The 19121-nt window shown below is 38.5% G+C and overlaps 1 long non-coding RNA gene and 1 pseudogene across 1 annotated transcript; both read right to left on the bottom strand.

Moving 5' to 3' along the window:
* On the bottom strand, positions 1 to 11503 carry LOC132149774 (GTPase IMAP family member 8-like; annotated as a pseudogene).
* Positions 11504 to 13516: 2013 nt separating this feature from the next.
* LOC132149680 (uncharacterized) lies at positions 13517 to 16431 on the bottom strand. The gene is made up of 3 exons (XR_009435049.1): positions 16209 to 16431; positions 13796 to 13834; positions 13517 to 13571 (listed from the first exon to the last, which is right to left on the bottom strand). It is a non-coding gene; the product is annotated as an uncharacterized LOC132149680 (long non-coding RNA).
* Positions 16432 to 19121: the final 2690 nt, after the last annotated feature.

The following is a 19121-nucleotide window of genomic DNA, read 5'->3' as shown; positions in this document are numbered from 1 at the left end:
CATTTCAGTTTTCTTTCATTCATATTCTCTCTCTTTTTCTTCTCTTTCTCTTCTCTGTTTCTGTCTCTCATCCTCTATCTTCTGTCGTTCTTCTTCTCTCTCTCTTTCAAATTTCTTTCTCATTTTCTCCATTTCATCTTGTTTTTCTCTCAGTTGTTCCTCATGTTTCACTTTTCTCTTTCTTTCCTCTTCAGCCTGTTCTGTCATCTGTCGTTTCTTTTCATCCTCCCATTCTCTCTGTTGTCGTTTAATTTCTTCTTGAGTCTCTTTTCTGTCATTTTCAGCCTCTTTTATTTTTCTCACCCATTCTTGTCTCTCTTTCTCTTCTTGTTCTTTTTTCCTTTTTTCCTCTAAATCTCTCTTTTTCATTTATTTTTCTTCTTTCATCTTTAACTCTGTTATAACACGTTCTTGTTCTTTTTTCATTTTTCCTTGATCTTGTCTGTATCTCTCTTCTCTCTTTCTATCTTCTTCTTCTCTTTGTTTTTGCTGTTTTTCATACTGTGATCTCTGATTTTCAATCTCTCTCTTCATTTCTTCAATTTTTTTTATATATTCAGCTCTTCGCTGTTTTTCTTCTTCTGATCGTTTCAGGTTTTCCTTCTCTCTTTTCTTCTTTTCTGTTTTTTCTTTCTCTTCAAACTCTTTTCTAAGTTGTTTCTCTTTTTCTCTGAATTTATTCTCCATCTTCATTTTCTCCTCATCTGCTCTCTGTTTCTCTTCCTCGAGTCTCTTCATCGTGTCTCTCATGTCCAGCTCATATTTGGCTTCTATTTTTTCTCTTTGAGTCTGAACTTCTCTTTCTCTTTCTTTCAGTATTTCCTCCATTCTCTTTTTAATGGACATCTCTGCCTCCTCAAACATGCTGTTAGTGAAGTATCGACCCTGATTACTGTTCTTCACCTCTTCTATCATGTTTAACAGTCGGGTCACTTGAGTTCTGTCTTGTTTTTCTCTGTTATTGAAAGCTAAGAATCTGTTTCCACAATCTCGTATCAGTTTCTTGACCTCAGCATGGTTTCCTCTCTCCACATAATCTTGTATGGACTCATCATTAAGTTCATCTCCTCTAGTGAACAGAACGATGCTGAACTGAGCAGCTTTTGGACCGAAGATCTTCATTATCAGATCCACAGTGTCTGCTTCTTCCTTGGTGAATCTTGCCACACTCAACACAATGACAAACACATGAGGTCCAGGAGACGAGAGTGAAACACATTTCACTATTTCATCCACCGCTAGTTCATTTGACAGTGATGTGTCAAAGAGTCCTAGAGTATCAACCACAGCTACTGATCGACCATCAACTTCACCAACTCCCTTCTTACAGTCAGTCGTCACTGAATCCATGCTTGCTTTACTCTCAAACTCATTTCATCCTAGAATAGTGTTTCCTGTTGCACTCTTTCCATTTCCTGTTCTCCCAATCAGCACAATCCTCAAACTCTCCTGATCATCTGAACATTCAGCACCTGAAACCAATGCATGTACATGTGTTAATAACATGTGGTTAAAGGCACAAGCTTCACATTCAAGTGTTAAACTTCTTAAAGGGAGAGTAACTCAAAAATAAAAATGTGCTGTTAATTTAGTCACCCTCAAGCCATCCAAAATCTAGGTGACTTTATTTCTCTTTAGCACTCTTTATTCACTCTTTAGGTGAAACTATTGTCCTTAGTGATTTATCAACTGCATCTTGAGTGTTTTATTGTTCATTAAAAATGTACTTACCTGTGCTTATCCTGGATACTGGAACAATTTTTTAAAAGATTATGTTTGCATGTGCAATCCCATTCGAGAGACTTTTTACATATTTCTGACATGTGATCCAGATAAATTATTTCGCTGTTCTCATTGCATGATACCTGAACATGAACACACCACATCACAAAAGCCCTCATTCTCACATTGTGGTTGTGCCCCTGTTCCCTGCATCTCTCTCAGTTCTAGGTCTGAGTATTCTGGTTTGAACAAGAACGGCTGTGCATAAAATTCCATGTAATTTCTTTCACATCAAAATGATGTGATGTGATGTAGATTACTTAAAAATTGTTATCCATTACTGATTTCAGATTACATGTTGGGAATTGTAGTTAGTAACGTAATCTAGGTTGCTAACTTTACAATGTATTCTGACTGTTTTTTTATTAGACTATATTTTATCTAACTTGTGTTAAACTTGTCATTAAACATACCATATTGATATAAAAAATATTTTCTTTATTTTTACATCAACATCATAAAATGCATTACACATTGCATTACACTGGGGTTACCCAAACTGGGCTTAATGTAAGAACTGCAGTGGGTTTGTGAGTTGATAAAACCCTGGTAATTTAATAAATCATAAAAATGTTAAATAAATAATTCAAACATTTGAACAATGTCCCGTTACACTACTGTGAGGAGATGAAGGAGCACAGAGATGTTGGAGAATTCACAAATACAGTCTTGAATCCTTCCAACATGGGGTACACAGGGCAAACAAGACGTTCACATTCAATACCAGAACAATTTGATTATCTGCATGTCAACGTGACCACTTTTTGTTCAGATTTCATGAATCAACAGCTACTGAATGATATGATACATCACCAGTGTTTAGTGACATTTATGTGCATACATGGTCTAATTGCTTGAAAGATGTTTACAAATTTATTTACATGACCCTTACATGGCCTTTATTTGTTATGTACACAGTTAAAACTAAATGGCTGCAGACGCATTTTTAGAAAGGAAAAAGGAAAATTTAAAAGACAAAAAAACAAAAAAAAACATTGCAACATTTCATCGAAAGGTGTAGCAGAAGCACTGTTTCATTTAATCTCCAGAGTGGGAATCCCTAAAGAGATTCTCAGTGAACAAGGCAAGGCATTCATGTTGCGTACGTTATGCAAGCTGTAAGAATTGTTGGGCATTAAGTCGATTCGCACCAGCGTCTTTCACTCACAAACAGACAGACTGGTGGAACAATTTAATCGCACATTACAAACCAAGATTCGGAAGTTCATTCATGAGGACGCAAAAAAAATGGGATAAGTGTCTGGAACCCCTCTTATTCACTGTGCGGGAGGTCCCACAAGCCTCCACTGGGTTTCCCCCCTTGTAGCTTCTCTATGGACGGCAGCCCTGTAGGGTGCTGGATGTCCTGCTAGAAACTTGGGAGGATGGACCTACAGAAAGTCGAAATGAAATACAATATGGGCTGGACATGAGAACAAAACTCCACACCTTGGGGTGGCTGTAGATGGAGAATTTGTTACAGGCCCAGGATAGGCAAAGCCAGCTATATAACATGGGAGCCAGACTACGTTAATTTGCACAGGGAGAGAAAGTTCTTGTATTGCTTCCTACGTCTACCTCTAAATTACTTTATGTCATGGAACGGTCTGCTACGCCCTCCTCTGGCAGCATCAGATCCCTATCTCCTGAATATTAAGACTGCATTTCCCAGTGTCCCTCTCCGCAATCATCCCCGTCTAACCCTGCTTAATTATCTTGATTACCTTTAGTATTATCATCTGCACCTTGTCTTCTCCCCTTTATCTGGACTGCTCTCCCCTTTGTTATTTTGTGAAGTTTTGATTTACCCCTGGTCTGTATTGCTCTTTTCAGTATTATCTCTGGACTCTGAAACCTGATTGATTATCCTTTGATACTATGCCGGTGCCTGACTTCGTGTGCCAAATTGCCCCTCTGTTTGTACTTATCTGAGTTCTCTACGAACGTCTGCCTGAGTTCCCTTTTGATGCCAGCCTGAGTTTATGTCTGCTGTTCTCTGTTTAATTACCTGCATTAATAAACTGCTGCAGATGGATCTAACTGACCCAGCCGTTTCATCACAGAAGACTTCACCAACTCAAGATCTAGAAGTTTCATCACCTCCTCAATGAGGTTTCGTCCCAGGCTGAGGTGCTCGCTTCACATCAGCGGCAGCTGGTTAAACTAACTTCGCTCACAGAGGAACTTGTCAGGTCTGTTCAGGCACTAACCCCGCAGATTGCAGCTGCTAGTCAGGCACCAGCCCCCATTGTATCTGTTCCTGTGCTGCCAGTCGTGAGTACGATCTCAAATTGTTCGGTTCACCCTCTACTTGCAAGGGATTTTTGTTGCAGTGCGAGCTCTATCTCAGCCAGCAGGCTCCAGAACATCACACCAATGAGGGTCGCATCTATCTCATCTGCACCCTGCTTACGGGAAAAGCGCTGGAGTGGGCAACGACACTGTGGTCAGGAGGTCAGCTCACGTCTATTACTTATGATGCTTTTGTCACCCTATTCAGGGAAGTGTTTGAGCACCCACCTGGAGTAAAGGATCCAGGGGAACTGTTGCTCGCCCTGCGTCAAGGGAATTCCACTGCAGCGGATTACACTCCAGTCAGGACCAGCCTGAGTTTCAACCCGGTATGCACCTCAGAGCCCGAGCCCATGCAGATCGGATACACCCATCTCTCCGAGGCGGAACGCGAGAGGAGAAGGCGCAATCATTTATGCATGTACTGCGGTCAGGCTGGTCATTACATAACCCGCAAATTTCCTGGTCAGAGAGGAGGATTATCCAGTGGTCTTCGTCTTGTCTGGATAAATGCATGCCCGATGTCCAGGGTCCTGAATTGAGTGCCAGCTCCTCCGTGGACATTAATCTACAGGAGATCCCCGCTGTTTACCATGATCTTGCCCAAGCATTCAGCGAGCGCGAAGCTTCACACTTACCTCCACATCGTGCTGTCGACTGTGCTATTGAGCTCCTGCCGGGAACCATGCCGCCGCGTGGTCGAGTATACCCCCTATTTCAGCCAGAGACAGAGGCCATGAATTCGTACATTGAAAAACAGCTTGCTAAAGGCTTTATTACCCCTTCAACATCTCCTGCTTCTGCCGGTTTCTTTTTTGTTAAAAAGAAGGATCAGGGGTCTCCGACCGTGCATAGACTATCGGGGTCTCAATGAGATCACCGTCAAATACCGCTATCCGCTGCCTCTCCTCCCAGCTTCCCTTGAAATGCTCCGCACGGCCCGATATTTCACCAAGCTCGACCTACGAAATGCATACAACCTTATTCATATTCGGGAGGGTGATGAGTGGAAGACGGCGTTTTCTACAACCTCCGGCCATTATCAATATTGGGTCATGCCGTTCGGCCTTTCCAACAGTCCTTCAGTTTTTCAAGTGTTTGTCAACAAGATCTTCAGAGACCTGCTCAATCGGAGTTTTATTGTATACATTGATGACATCCTGATTTATTAAGACAACCTTGAAATGCACATTCAGGATGTGCAAGCTGTTCTCAAGCGCCTCATCGAACACCAGTTGTATGCGAAGATACAGAAATGAGAGTTTCATCAGACTCGGATCTCGTTCCTGGGTTACATCATCAGTGCAGACGGAGTGGTGATGTATGACAACAAGGTACAAGCGGTGGTCAACTGGCCTCAACCCACGTCAGTGAAAGAACTACAGCACTTCTTGGGCTTTGCCAATTTTTACCGCCGATTTATTCAAAATCTCAGCATGATTGTGGCTCCTCTCACTTCTCTACTCCAAGGAGGAGGAAGACGTTTCCTCTGGTCTTCGGAATGCACTGCAGCGTTTGAAAGTTTAAAGAGGAGATTCACCACAGCACCCATTCTCCATCACCCAGATCCTGAGAGAGAGTTTATTGTGGAAGTGGATGCTTCTAACACAGGCGTGGGTGCCATCCTGTCACAACGTCATGGTAATCCAGCTAAAATGTATCCCTGCACTTTTTATTCTCGTAAGCTCAATGCAGCAGAGCGCAACTACGATGTGGGCGATCAAGAGCTTATGGCGATGAAGGCCGCCTTTGAAGAGTGGAGACATTGGCTGGAGGGTGCATGTCATCCTTTCACTGTGCTTACGGACCACAGAAATCTGGAACATCTCAAATCCGCTAAATGTCTGAATGCTCACCAGGCTCGCTGGTCCCTCTTCTTCTCCAGATTTAATTTCAAAATCACTTTCAGACCAGGTTCTAAGAACGGCAAGGCAGATGCTCTCTCATGCCAGTTCGACAGTAATGATGAGTGTTCTGAACCAGTCCCCATTCTGCCCGCCTCTCTCATTGTCGCACCAGTGCAGTGGGATATCATCACGGAGGTTTCTACAGCTCAGCAAAGACATCCAGCACCTCCCAAGCTCCGCGACCGTGTCCTCCAATGGGTTCATTGCACTCCTAGTGTGGAGCATCCAGGTATCACAACCACCACTCAGCTAGTCTCCAATCGCTTTTGGTGGACTTCCCTTCGAGCTGACATGATCAAGTTTGTTCATCAGTGTTCCACTTGTAACATGGTCAAGTCTTCTCACCTGAAACCAGCTGGCTTCTTACAGCCTCTGTCGGAACCACAATGCCCTTGGTCCCATATCGCCGTGGATTTTGTCACAGACCTTCCTCAGTCCCAGGGTTTCACCACCATCCTCATCCGCAGTCACCTCCAGGAGAGAGGAGGTCCAAGAGGGGAACGCGCCGGTGCCGAATCCTCCTATTGAGGTTGACAGCGAGGAGGCCTACCGGGTGTGAGCGGTACAGGACTCCAGACGTCGTGGCGGGGCTCTACATTACCTCATTGACTGGGAGGGGTAAAGTCCTGAGGAACGCTCCTGGGTCAGGTCTCGGGACATCCCGGAACCCTCTCTACTTACCAGCTTCCATTGTGACCATCCTGACCGACATGCTCCCAGACCCAGAGGAAGACCCCATCGACGTTCTGGTCCTCGCTTCCGGAGCCGCTCGCAGGGGAGGGGCTATGTCATGGAACGGTCTGCTATGCCCTCCTCTGGCGGCATCAGATCACTCTCTCCTGAATATTAGGACTGCATTTCCCAATGTCCCTCTCCGCAATCATCCCCGTCTAACCCTGCTTAATTATCTTGATTACATTTAGTATTATCACCTGCACCTTGTCTTCTCCCCTTTATCTGGACTGCTCTCCCCTTTGTTATTTTGTGAAGTTTTGATTTACCCCTGGTCTGTATTGCTCTTTTCAGTATTATCTCTAGACTCTGAAACCTGATTGATTATCCTTTGCTACTATGCCAGTGCCTGACTTCGTGTGCCAAATTGCCCCTCTGTTTGTACTTGTCTGAGTTCTCTACGAACATCTGCCTGTATTAATTAACTGTATTAATAATCTACCTGTATTAATAAACTGCTGCAGATGGATCTAACTGACTCAGCCATTTCATCACACTTATTTTACTTATTGCAAGGACCCTTTGAGGTCAAACGGCGAACTGGAGATCTTAATTATGAGGTAATTTGTACAGACAGGGGCGGAGCACATCAGATCTACTAACTCAATCTCCTCAAAAAATGGAGCGAGGCAGAATCAGTGATGCTAGCGACGGCAGTGAGTGAGGAGGAGGATCTCGCACCAGTGGCGAATATCAAACATCAATCTCTGGCTCTGGCCCCTGGAGGAGATCACCTCTCGCCTTCGCAGCTCACTGAAGTAGCTAGAGCTACAGGCCATTTTTGCGGATGTGTTTGCACCCCTGCCTGGCCGAACCGACCTCATATAGCACCATATCGAGACTGAGACAGGTGTGGTGGTTCGCAGCCAGCCATATTGGTTGTCTGAACACACAAAAAGTTGTTCAGATGGAATTAGAATCAATCCTAGAGATGGCAGTAATAGAGCCATCCCATAGCAATTAGGCAAGCCCGATAGTTTTAGTACCTAAAACAGATGGTTCCATGCAATTCTGTGTGAATTATTGTAAGGTGAATGCTGCGTTAAAATTCGACGCATATCCAATGCCGCGGGTTGATGGCTTGATTGGCTGGGTACAGCTCGATTTTATTAGATATAGGATTTGACAAAAGTATATTGGCATATCCCCTTATTTCCATCATCCAATGAAAAAACAACCTTCACAATGCCGTTTGGATTACACCAGTTTGTCATGTCTCCATTTGGGTTGTTTGCGGCACCGGCCATGTTTCAGCATCTCATGGACAAAATCTTACGGTTTAGTGGGGTTTGCAGCAAGAGGGAGCGGTTGGAGATGAGCAGTGAGTAAGTAGGTCAAGTGCAGAATGACATTCATCTGCTTCTAATTACAGTGATTGGCATGGGGATATCGTAAAAAAGCCATGGTGATACTGAAGTGGCAGAGATAGAGCAAATGAGGACTCGTGGCCTGACTCAATGCTGTCTTGGACAAGTATACAGCCAACGTTCTCTGAGTTTATGTTATTTGATGCATATGATCTCAACTTATGTTTATTGTTTTGTCTTATATATGGCTTCTATACCAGAGCACGTACACACACGTCATGTGCCGGATGTTGGACATTGCGTTGTATAAGAGGTAAAAAATTATATAAATAATTTTCAGGTTCTTGCACATGCCAATTGTTTTGTGTCTTTACACATCAATGCCACAGGGTTAAATTTGGTTTTGTTTGCGTATGTTTTATGACTCTCAAAAGCCTTGATTCACATTCCTTTTAATTATAGGACTGACAGACTGCAACGGTTTGAGTTAAAAAAAAAAATCATTGTTTGTGTTTTACAGAAGAAACAAAGTCACTTACATCTTGGATGCCCTGAGGGTAAGCAGATAAACATCAAATTTTCATTTTTGGGTGAACTATCCCTTTTAATTATGAACCAGATAAATATTGTTCTAAATTAACAACAGACTTAGAGAACACACATCATTGTGAGAGAACTATTTCTACATTCTGATGATGAAGCATAAGCTTAAAAAATCCTCACCTTCTGACTGAATCTTCTGCTTTAACTCTTTGATCTCATCCTCCATTTTCTTCAGTTTCTCTTCATATTTCTCCTCTGTTTCATGTCTGGCTCTGTTCTCTTGAACTTTCAAATACATCTGAAGTGAATATGGTTCAGTCTTCATGTTCTCAATATAATCCAGTAGTTCTGGGATCTGTCTTGAGCTTTCATGCTCTTTTAAACCCATCACTCTGTACCGACCTCCACAAAGACTGATTAACCTCTGAGATTCTGGGGTGTTTTTTACAAACTCTGTATCTGGTCTTTTAACAGTGCCTTCACTGATAAACATTACCATGAAATGCTCTCTGGAATAAAAGTTATTCTGGATCTCCTCTATTTCTGCTTTGACTTCATCAGTCAGTGGACCAACAGGAACAATGAGGAGAAAAACATGAACTCCAGGATCACAGAGAGACAGGCAGTGCAGAGTCTGACGCATCACTTCCTCCTCTGAGAGACGACTGAGAGCTGGAAGCTCCACCAGACTGATCTGACGACCATGAATCCTCTCCTTTTTCTTCACACACTCTTCACTGCTCTCTCTCTGAGGTGAAGATTTTATAGTTTTTCCACGTAAAAGTTTGGACACATATACTTTAAATGTTGGATCACTTCCACACAGAACCAGGTTCAGCTTCTGTTTTCCAGAGAAATTAGCTGGCACTGAAAAACATATTAAAAACATTAGACTTTCCGTAAACAACAACCACATTTTAGATTATGAAAATTTTTAGCTTCCAATAGTTTCGTCAACTTACAGTTGGAGCGAATCCACTCTTTTATATCAACTGTTTAAAGAGAAAGAAAAACAAAACTAAATGTTTGAAAATGTAAAAAATAGCCATGCTGTGTTCTGTCATTACAAATTAAAATCTGCAGTCATCTTTCATATAAACTTTTTTGTTGTTGTTACTTTTATTTGGTAATATTTATTTTATTTTGTTATTTCGTCGAAAGCATTAAAGCTGTTCTCTCTTCTCCATGCGTTCTTTCAGTTTACATTATACACATGCACACTTTATTCAATGAGAATGATTAACAGTACAGGTTTTGTGAAAATCTGTCTGCTGGAAACTTTCCAGGACAAAGGACACAAGTTTAATAACAGTAACAAAATAAGTGCTTCTGATAGTCAAATTGATATGAAAGCTCTTGCCATGTTTTGTTTGGAAGCTTTTTTTTTTTTTTAATTAAAACGTAGTTTTGTTTAGTTATTCTATTTGATTATCATAATAAGAAAATAAATTCTGAAATCGTACTTAGACTTCCTTCACTTCTCTTGCTCTTTTCGAGTTTTCCATAATCTTTGTTATAAGAATGCTCTTTGTTTTTTTCCTCTGATCTGACTGAACCTTGAGATCTTCGCTCTTCATCCACTGATGTTCCTTCAGCATCATGAAATATTTCACATGTGAGGTATTCTTCCATGTTCTCCTGAAGTATCTTATCAATCCTATTGAATATGTCAGATTGCCATTCTGGGTTTTATTTTTCAAACTCCAAATGTCTTTCTCCACACTCCTTTATTAACTGATGAATGTAGAAGTCATCTCTCTCTTCATCAGTGGTGAGAACGATGGCACGTTTAATCGCTTCTCCACTGAATCTGTCCAGCATATATTTCACTCTTGTCAGGTCCTCCTCGGTGAAGTCTTTATGCTGCAGTATGTTTATGAACACATGAGGTCCTGGATTAGACAGAAACACACACTCTCTCACTGTCTGTGTGATCTGATGATCTGAGATGTCAGGATTCAGCAGATTAAGCGTGTCAATGACTGTGATGTGTCTGTTCTTCACTGTTTCACTGGTTTTCAGCACATTGTGCTTCTCTATAGGAGCATCACTCTCATGCACATCTATTCCCAGGATTGAGTTTCTGACTCTGCTGTTTTCTGATAGATTCTTCCCCAGAAGAACAATCCTCAGATCACACACTGGAACACACAAGAACACATGCATATTTACAAACACTGAAAATATGTAATATTCTGTTTTTAATTAAGGAATGATAAAAGGCTTGGCTGTCATTCATATAGGCTAATTGAATTAATTCACAACAGAAAGAAGAACAATTCTAAATATATATATATATATATATATATATATATATATATTTATATTTATATATATACTGTATATTAAAAGTCTATGGTTTTAATATAGCTATAAATTAATTAACTTACTGTTAGGGCGATCTCCTAAACTTTTACTTCTACGCCAAAGCCTCTCTGAAAATAACATCACCCATATAATATCAGATGTGATAAAAATGACATTAGAATAATGGTCTGTCATATTAAGTAACTAGGAAATAATGCAGGACAAATGAAGATCACTATATTAGCATTTCACTAATATGGAAACATGATTAAGCAATCCGTAATTAATTGCAAATTTAGAACAGTGACAGTTCATTAGTAATGAATAGAATTAGATAAATTAGGAACTATGACCAATTATAAAGATTTAATAATTAATGATGCCTCTTTAGAGAAAACTCAAGTTTATATTTAATATTAACCAAATACCTATTGCTTATAATTGGTCATAGTTCAGAGTCCTTAATGAAACTACTCTCAGTGAGCAATGACTGATTATCTAATAAAGAACTTAAAAAATGCTAAATTCATAATCCTAAAATCAATAATATTTACTGATTAGTTTGTTTACAAGTTAAAAATAGTTTTTGGTAGTAAGTAATGTGATAATGTAGTGCTACTCACTGTCCTGCATTACTTTCTGTATAGTTTGTTACCATTATTTAACACCTTTAAGCTTGGGCATTAACAGTCAGTAACCTTTGGTAGATAGAATATATACTTGGAAATCAAATATATGAATATTAACATATTCATTATCTTTTTTTTTTATTTCTTTGTGTACAAATTACCAAACTAAACCTTTTAAATCAGACACATTATAATAATCTGACTGGTATATGAACTTAAGAAGACTTACTGCGGTCTTCTTCATGCAGAGATGAGATCTGCTGTGTCTCTTCAACTACACCATGACTGATTATTTCATCCACTTTTTGAAGTATTTGAGAGTGTTGTGTAATTTGTGTAAGTTGAAGGCATCCTCCTCCACATTCTGTAGATATTTCTTGAATATATTCATTTTCAAATGTATGTTCAGTGCTGCGTGTCTCATCATCAGTAGTCAGAATCATTGTGCAATTCATCGCCTGCTCACCAAAGCAGTTCAACACTGAAGGTAATATGTCTCTATTCTTCTGACTAAAATCATTGAGCTGCAGCACCAGTATGATCACATGAGGCTCTGGAGGACACAACCTGGACACGTATTGTGTTAGTGTTTGTAGTCTGAGTTCTGGATTGAGCAGATGAGTTGTGTTGATGACTGTGATGTTTCTCCTCTCCACTCTCTCCGTGAATGTCTCCACATCAGGTTGTGGTGTTTTCTTTCCAAACACATTTTTATTGAAGATTAAGTTTCCCACTCTAATAATAATAATAATAATAATAAACTTTATTTTATAAAGCGCCTTTAAAGGCAACTTCTCAAAGCGCTGTACAGAAACAAGTAATACAAAGCTCAAACAATAAAAGTAACATCAACAATCAAATGCTAATTTAAAAAAATAAGTCTTAAGTCTACCTTTAAAAATGTCGTAGCCCTGTGCTTGCCTAAGATCAGGAGGCAGAGAATTCCAAAGGACAGGAGCATATGAAGAAAAAGCCCTGTCACCCATAGATCGTAAGCGTGTTTGAGGAACAACCAGCAAGTTGGATTGTGAAGAACGCAGACTCCGAGTTGGGGCATAGGAAGTTAACAACTCAGATAAATAATAAGGGGCCAAGCTATGCAATGCTTTATATGTCAGCATCATAATTTTAAAATCTACTCTGAATCGGACTGGGAGCCAGTGTAAGGACTCCAAAACTGGAGTGATGTGATTGCATACCCTGGACCCAGTCAATATCCTGGCGGCCGAGTTTTGTACATATTGTAGCTTGTTAAGTGTGGATTTAGAGACTCCGGCTAGAAGGGCGTTACAGTAATCTATCCTAAAGATGACAAAGGAATTCATCAGCTTTTCAGATACTGAGAAATTTAGCATAGGACGTAATCTAGCTATATTTCTGAGGTGAAAAAATGATGATTTAACTGTACTCTGAACAAAAGAATCAAATGAAAGCCTAGTATCAAAAATAACTCCAAGATTCCTCACTTTAGCTTGAGTAGCCAAGACAGAGCCATCCATAGTCAAAGATTAGGAACCAGCTTTTGAAATTTGATGACGGGAACCAATAAGCATAACTTCAGTTTTACCACTATTCAGACACAAAAAATTTGTACTCATCCATTCCTTTATCTCAGAAACACAGCCGGACAGAAAATCAACATCAAGATGTTCACCAGACTTTGAGTGTATATAAATCTGCGTATCATCAGCATAAAAGTGATAATGGAGGCCAAGCGATCACAGCAACTGTCCAAGTGGTGCCAGATAAATATTAAAAAGCAGAGGGCCCAAGACTGAGCCCTGAGGAACCCCAGTGAAAACAGAGCTAATCTCAGACCTGAAACCGCCCATGGAAACGAACTGAGAACGGTCAGTAAAATATGATTTAAACCACTTCAAAGCTATCCCCGACACACCAAAATCTTGTTCAAGGCGGGCGAGTAATAGACTATGATCAACCGTATCAAAAGCTGCTCTTAAATCAAGAAGGATGAGAATGGAAATTACACCAGAGTCAGAAGCCATCAACAAAACTTACTCTGTTGTTTTCTGACTCGTTTTTCCCCACCAGGACAATCCTCAGATCACTCACTGAAACACAATACATACTGTACATACACCATGTCATCAAAAGGAGTTTTACCATTTTCATTACATAATACCGACTCAAACAAACAACCGGTTTTGAGAATAAAAATCTTTGAATTAACATGCAAACATTAAGTCTGGTTTAATAATTTATGGTTTCGAACATGTATCTTAATTTATATTAATAATATGTTTTTGTCAATCATAATTTGTTTTGTTGTACTTACTGTTGGGACGATCACTTGGGCTTTGGTCTCTCTTGCTTTCTATAAATGAAAACAAACAAATAACTAAATAAAATAACGCTAATTAATAGCTACATTATTATCTTACTGACTAGAACACATTAATAAGCCAAAGGACAATGCACACATTACAAAGACATTTTTTATCTGTAACTCAGTGTTCAAGTTTCTATCTACTTGAACTCAAATAAAGGTGCAATATTTACTAAATGAATACTTTTAAGACATCAATGCAAATATTACAGATTTTACTGTTTTGCATTCGTGAATAATTTAAGCAGTAATACTTTAAGACCTCTGCATCAAAATGTTAATTAAAATCAGATTCCCTCTGTATATCTTGACTGTAACTGAAACACTGCTAGATCAAGTACGACTATGGAAACAGCCAAGGAATTTTTTTTTTTTGTCTGAACAATGAAACTTCATGTGGTCAGAATGATTGATGATATCTGCCCAACCCTGTGTTAAAAAAAAATAAAGAAAGAAAGAAAAAAAACTTCTCATGTTCTGTAGTCTCTTAGTCTCAGAGAGCAAGGAGCTAGACAGTTTGTCAAGTCAATCTAATGTGTATATATAACTTTATACAAATGCAAACTGCTTTAGAGTTACAATAAATATGAGCAACACAGAAAGCTGTTTTATATTCAGTATTTTCAATTCAACAAAGCAGCTCAACACGACTGTAAGTGAATTAAGTGCTTAAATCATTTCAAGAAAAAGACAAACTACTTAAGATAGTTTAATGCACCAAAAGTAATTTGTAAGGGATCATTAAACATGTTATATGTACAACTGAGTTCACTAGAATAGATGCACCTTGCAGAATCTGTAAAATGATCATTTAAAAACACAATAAGAGAAATTGCATTTTGGTTTGACTGCATACTTCTGGTTAAGAAAAAGTTTCACATATTTCAAGTTCCAGCAGGCCACGTTTCTCTTGAGCCCACTCAGTTTGTCATCAGAATGACAAGTCCTTGTGTCATAGTTTACAGATAAGACAGTCAAATCACTTAGTCATGTTGTCAATATAACAGCATACTCTGGAGGGATGTTCTGATGTAAACTACTGCATTGAACAGTATGCCATATGCTTATGTATGCCATATCAACTTCAAATGTACTAGTATATAATACATATACTAGTAATACATTTATGTAAGTGAGTATAGCAAAATTAAGCGAACTGTGACATATTATACCCAAATAATCTTCATACAGTGAACTAGTGAAATTGATAAAAATCTATCTATCTATCTATCTATCTATCTATCTATCTATCTATCTATCTATAATTGATACCAAAAATTATTAAATTATTCAGCACCTTTTAAAGTGCCATGTATGTTTTTTTTCTGAATTGCTAATGCAACCTTTTCACACCACAGTCTGAACAAAATGAAGCATTGCTTGGTAATTGGTCAACAAAGTATTGATCGTTGTGTAAATATTGTCATATGAACAGTTCTGTAGTTTTGGATGATTGTAATCCATTTCTATCAAAGTTATGACATTATAAAGATTTGTCCTGACACAGTTTAACTCTGAGTTCTTGTCATATTTTACAACCATTTTACAAGTGATAGCAAATAAACTGTAATAATGTGAGAAATTTTGAAGGTGTCTGAATAAATTTGGGTTTGATTGTATATTTTATTGTTTCACTGAAGACTATACAGTGCTATTTTACAAATTATATTTTACGAATTATTTGGTTTCTCTACCTGAACATCTACAAACTTGAAAAAACGTAAACATTGTGTAAATAGCAAAAATAAATAAAAATGTATTTTTATTTATTAACATAAACAATTTCAAACAGGGCCCATTGGTACAACCTTCACCGGGGCCCCGCTGACCCCAGCTACGGCCCTGTGTACAAGTATAGGCTAGTTTTGAGAATTTCATTTCTGATTTGAGATGCACCAAAGTGACTGAGAAAAACTGTAAATAATAAATGTGCTAAAGAAATATAATCTATGAACTAAAGTTTTATGTAAAATGATTTATAGATATATATTATTTTCACACATGAGCAGACCTACTTACATAATTAACATAAAGCATTTAACGAACACCTACAAGCGCGCACTTTAGCAGAATTCAATTCAAATAGTCAACCATTATTTAAGTAAATTTGAGCATAAGAATTGACAAATTTGTTAAGAGAGAAAAACGAAATGTGGAAAATGCCAGCGAAGGAACATACAAACTGGAAAAGTGGTAATAACAGCAGTGAAGGTGAGAGAGCTGGACTTTCGGTTTGCCCCGAGACTCACTTGAGGAAGTTCAGGCAAAAGGAAATACCTCATCCTTAATTACAGGAATGTGAAAAAAACATCACCAACATATGTACATAAAACACATCCATTTGTTATAATTTGAAACTCACGCAGATGTTGCGCCATTTCTGCCTTTAAGTTTCAAAATCCAACGAGAAATCTGATTGAGGGGAAAAACAGCGAGGAGAAAAATACACTGAAATACATGCGCTTATCAGAAGAGACTACAACATAAAGATTCAAAGCTCAAATATTCGAGTGTGATTAATTATGCTATTGTCATTAAAAGCTCAACCCAGTTATGGCGTTATTTTACTGACAAATCTCGAGAGCGCATTATTGTAGCGCGAAAGCACATTAATACAATGCACGAGCGCGAATTTCTCCGCTCGCGCGCGGATTTCCTTTGCTCCAGCACAAAACCGGACGCGCGCGCTCAGATACACTCAGAAACATATCTCTCCTCTCACTCACACTGTGTCCTGTGCGCTCTCATCTCTCTGGGCTCATGCGCTATATATAGAGAGAGAGAAGTGCCATTATATGTAAAGTCAAATATTAAGTGGATTTTCACTTAAGACTGAAGAAAAACACTGGATTTTTTTAAGTTCCCAATAAATCTCCAAACAGGAATGATATTAGAACATTTATTTTTGTATCTTGCATCTATTTTTGCATTTGATGTTGATTTGAGGAGTTGTTACTTATTATTGCCATCATACCAACTGAGAATTTATTGAATTTATCAGTTGAGCTGTGTCTATCTGACATGTTATGACATTCAATTCGTTTCAAGTTTATTTGTATAGCGCTTTTTACAATACAAATCATTGCAAAGCAACTTTACAGAAAATTACGTTTCTACAATATTTAGTAGTAGCTTATGAGGGGTGACTGTCAGTTTGTGCGCATATGTCAAGATTTTTCAGAAAAGATTAATACAAGACATGGTCAGCCAGACGATTATTAACAGCAATTATTATATGATGCAGTCACACTTGTAGCAATATTTGTTAGCTCTTTTTGTTGATTCAGGGTTAGCATCATCTGAGGTCGTCTGAGGGTCAGCATCATCTCTTCTCATGTGTTCTGGATCCAGACTGGAGCTTGTGTAAATCCTAGTTACCAAAACATAGAAACAAATAGAGACATCTTTAGCATAGCTGCTGTTCCAACAAAGTAAAATTAATTAGTTTAACCCAAGCTAAAGAATAAGAATAATGCGCATTTGGTAAGATATAACTGCAGTCACAAATTATGAGATGCATTATTAGAATGATATAACACTGATGTTTTATTTAAAGTTTTTAGGGCCATCGACTATAATATCTTGTTTTTTAGATAAATTGCTCAGAGACAAACCCTTTGGACAGAGGTTATGTACTAATCATCCAAGCACCCAATTCCTGGCCATTTCTATTTCATTAATATTTAAACTGGAAAGAAATTAAAGATCCATCTTTGATTGTCAAAAGAGTTCCAGGTTCAGTTATATTCCACGTAGTATTTTCATCGGTCAGTTGTGGAGGTCTGATTGGTTAAAGCTTTATTTATAGCCTAGTTCCTTCTTAAACATTTTTACAAAGTGGCCTATTTTACAGAGAGATGCATATGTGCATTTGGAGAAAAGATCAAAATACAAACACAAAAGAGATATAGTAAAACAAAGTAGCTACTATAACCAGTTTATGTTAAAACAAAAATACAACATAAAAAAAATCAAGGAAATGCCCTGCACAAATATGTTTTGAGGCTACTTTTTAAAAGTGGATAATGATAACCTTTGACAATGTTTATTTCAGTTGCGAAAATAATTGATATTTAGGCTGCTTGAGCATAGGGAGATTTGAAAGCGCACGGGACACAGTTTCAGTGAGAGGAGAGATATGTGCGCGCACTCTCTCCGTGCGAAAGCAGCGTGTATCTGAGCGCGCGCGACCGGTTTTGTGCTGGAGCAAAGGAAATCCGAGCGCGAACGCTCGTGCATTGTATTAATGTGTTTTCGCGCTACAATAATGCGCTCTCGAGACTTGTCAGTAAACCAACGCCAAACACAAACGTCAGCACACAGCAGCAGGCGTCTGGAGAATTTATTTCTTAAAGAAAGTCTGTTTTAAGACAGCAGTAAAAAAATAAACATTTTCATCCTTGTAAAATAATATTTTGATAAGTATTAAATATGTTGGTTTAAGATCTTGCCGGAAATGTGCGCCGTTACAGGCTACACGCAACGCCTCTCAGTTTCCCAAACGAGCCTGTATGAACTAAATCCACCACAGGAGGGTGCAGGTCAAAATATTCATATTCTCTAACTTCATACAGTGCTATAGGACAGGCAAAATGTATACTATTAATATTCACACAGAAACATCTGTACTTTTATAGAAATGAAAACCGTGGAGAAGACTGGAACAAGTTTCTAACAGTTCTGTTTATTTCCTGTCCAAACCACAATATTTCATACAAATAATTCATAGTTTTACATTTTATTTTGAGCCTCGAGCTTGTACAATGTACAATGCTAAAATCCTGTATTATAATTTTTACCATATTAACATAACTTATTCCATTTGGATGCATTGACTTAGTTAAATGCAATTTGAAAGGTCATGTTTAAATTGTTGTTTATCTACACAGATGGACTCATATTTGCAAAATTAGTTCACATTAAAGATTATATCTGTCCCTATTTGTGTTTGCTTTTTTTAACATATAGCCTAATGATAGAAGTAACTTATAATGCATTATGGGTTACACACTGTCACACCACCATCAGCTGTGTTACCTGCTGCTAAAGAGACAAACTGAACTGAGACTCAGCACAAAACAGCACTGTTATGTTGGACATTTTTCTGAAAAAAAACAAAACAAAACACACATTCCAAACCGTTTTCAGTTTAGTCTGAAGAATACACAGGCACAATCTTTTAGAAAGACTGAATAAAATGTGTAGAGAAAAAAAAAAAGAAAATGATGAACAACTAATATAGCCAATCCTGACAAACGTTGTTAGACTCTGACCC

This window comes from Carassius carassius, chromosome 9 (genome assembly GCF_963082965.1).
Source record: "Carassius carassius chromosome 9, fCarCar2.1, whole genome shotgun sequence".
NCBI classification, from domain to species: domain Eukaryota; kingdom Metazoa; phylum Chordata; class Actinopteri; order Cypriniformes; family Cyprinidae; genus Carassius; species Carassius carassius.
This window is presented reverse-complemented; position numbering and strand designations above follow the sequence as displayed.